Source organism: Tupaia chinensis, unplaced genomic scaffold (genome assembly GCF_000334495.1).
Source record: "Tupaia chinensis unplaced genomic scaffold, TupChi_1.0 Scaffold142961_1, whole genome shotgun sequence".
In the NCBI taxonomy this organism is placed as follows: domain Eukaryota; kingdom Metazoa; phylum Chordata; class Mammalia; order Scandentia; family Tupaiidae; genus Tupaia; species Tupaia belangeri.
The window spans coordinates 1,290,679-1,292,234 of record NW_006202806.1 but is presented as its reverse complement, the minus strand read 5'-3'; the positions used below and the strand labels follow the sequence as shown (position 1 = coordinate 1,292,234).

The 1,556-nt window shown below is 40.0% G+C and overlaps 1 pseudogene; it reads right to left on the bottom strand.

Annotated features, from left to right (window-relative positions):
• Positions 1-260: 260 nt before the first annotated feature.
• Positions 261-530, bottom strand: LOC102481381 (selenoprotein K pseudogene; annotated as a pseudogene).
• Positions 531-1,556: the final 1,026 nt, after the last annotated feature.

The window sequence follows — 1,556 nt, the reverse complement described above, 5'->3', positions numbered from 1 at the left end:
TTTAATCAACTATACAAAAAAGATAATGAGACAAACATGCGCATTTATAAAACTGCGTATCAGTCAGGCCAGATCCCTGCAGAGGGAATTTCCAGCATGACCTCATTCATCTGTGAGGGCACAGAGAAATCCTTGTTCAGACGGGCACACTCATCTAACTTGTCCGGCCTGGTCAGACCTCTCCTTCCTGATGGCTTCTTCCTGCTTTTATGAATGTGCACGTCCAGTTGTCTGCTTCTTAGAGCAGACATTCACCTTTCTCATCCACCAGCCATTTGAGGAGGACTGGGGCCATGCAGATGATTGATTCGACCCATTCTTTGGGGAGGGTTTCAGAGTGGCCCTCTTCCATCATCATATCTGGAATCAGATGAATTTCCATAGCCTCTTCTCTTTTTCACATCTCGCTGAAGAAGAGTTTTGACAAACCAAAACTCGGCTATTCCCCAGAAGAAATCTGTATCAAAGATAACCTCCAAGGGGGCTGACTCCTGCTGTCTTAATACTTGTTCATTCGAGATGTGAACCATCACACCTCCCATTACCCACTTTGGAGCTACTGAATAGCTCAGGCATCCTCAGTTTCCTGTTTTGTTTTGTTTTGTTTTGTTTTGTTTTGTTTTGTTTTGTTTTGTTTTGTTTTGTTTTGTTTTGTTTTGTTTTGTTTTGTTTTGTTTTGTTTTGTTTTGTTTTGTTTTGTTTTGGGAAAACTTTTTCCCCCCCCCCCAGGAGGGAGGGGATGGCCATGCCACAATCCCTTCTCCTGCATCTCTTCCTGGAATTTTGGGCATGCATGCAAACATGCCCGGGGATTAGTTTCAAGCCACTGGTTTTGGGTCTTCAACCATCCTCCGACATGTGGGAGTCCATAAACGTAACCACTATGCCATCTACTGGCCCCAAAACAATGTTTTAATAGCCTTGTGTATAAGAAAATTATATTTCCTACCATTAGAAAGTCTTCTCGTCACAGCTTTCCTTTCTACTCCAGGCCAGGGACTTTATCACATACAGAGGCAGTTTAAGTATAAAAGGCTGTCCTCCAAGAATTCTTTTCAATAATTCCCTGCTCCTCAGTTTCTAGTTCCAACAGCCTCTGCCATTTCAAATGACTGCTTTTGGTCTCACCTTTCTTTCTAAACTACCAGTTATTCGTCAACAAATCTTCAGTTCGCATCTATAAAGGAATGATAGGTTTTGTCTTTACACCGAATCCCTCCTGCTGTATAAATTCATATTACTGCCAACTGTTTCAAAGAATCAGCACTTTTTTGGCAGAGGAAAATCAAAGGATAACATTACTAATGGAGAATCAAGTCATACAGCCTACAGCATTTGGCAGATTATTAATGAGCCTTTCTTCATGGGTTGTTTGTCATGTAAGAAACCATAATTTAAGAACACCATTCACATAAGCAAAAGCAAAATGTTAATAATCATTCTACCTAAAGAATATATCCTAACCCATTAATTCATATTAAAATAAATGAGGTTTAAAATCATTTTGGCAGAAAGCTACAAAAATCAGATATTTCTTAGAAGTCTGAAACTCCCTA